Source organism: Penaeus monodon, chromosome 32 (assembly GCF_015228065.2).
Source record: "Penaeus monodon isolate SGIC_2016 chromosome 32, NSTDA_Pmon_1, whole genome shotgun sequence".
NCBI lineage: Eukaryota > Metazoa > Arthropoda > Malacostraca > Decapoda > Penaeidae > Penaeus > Penaeus monodon.
In genome coordinates, this window is record NC_051417.1 from 6,050,931 (window position 1) to 6,051,198 (window position 268).

Consider the following 268-nt stretch of genomic DNA (forward strand, 5'->3'; position numbering starts at 1 on the left):
GATAATGAAAATAACAACGCTGTTAATACAAGCGACAGCATAGCAACAGTGAACAAAAAAAATAATAGGAAAATATCTTGCAATGCCTTGACTGCTCCCCTCCCCTTCCACCCGTGCTTATCCCACACGCGGCAACTCGACCCGGCGCTCCGTTATATAAACCGCTGCAAGGTTTCATTGTGCACAGTTTTGGGCAGTCAGCTGAACAAGTCATATCTTGAAGCAAAATGAAATTCGTAAGTTTTGATGGAAAAAGCCTATTCATTCG

General features: G+C 42.9%; 1 long non-coding RNA gene across 1 annotated transcript in view; it reads left to right on the forward strand.

Moving 5' to 3' along the window:
* The first annotated feature begins 133 nt into the window (after nt 1-133).
* Nucleotides 134-268, forward strand: part of LOC119593253 — a 794-nt gene continuing 659 nt past the window's right edge. The window contains exon 1 of the long non-coding RNA XR_005230530.1: nt 134-236. This is a non-coding gene — a long non-coding RNA (uncharacterized LOC119593253). The remainder of the gene's footprint in view (nt 237-268) is intronic.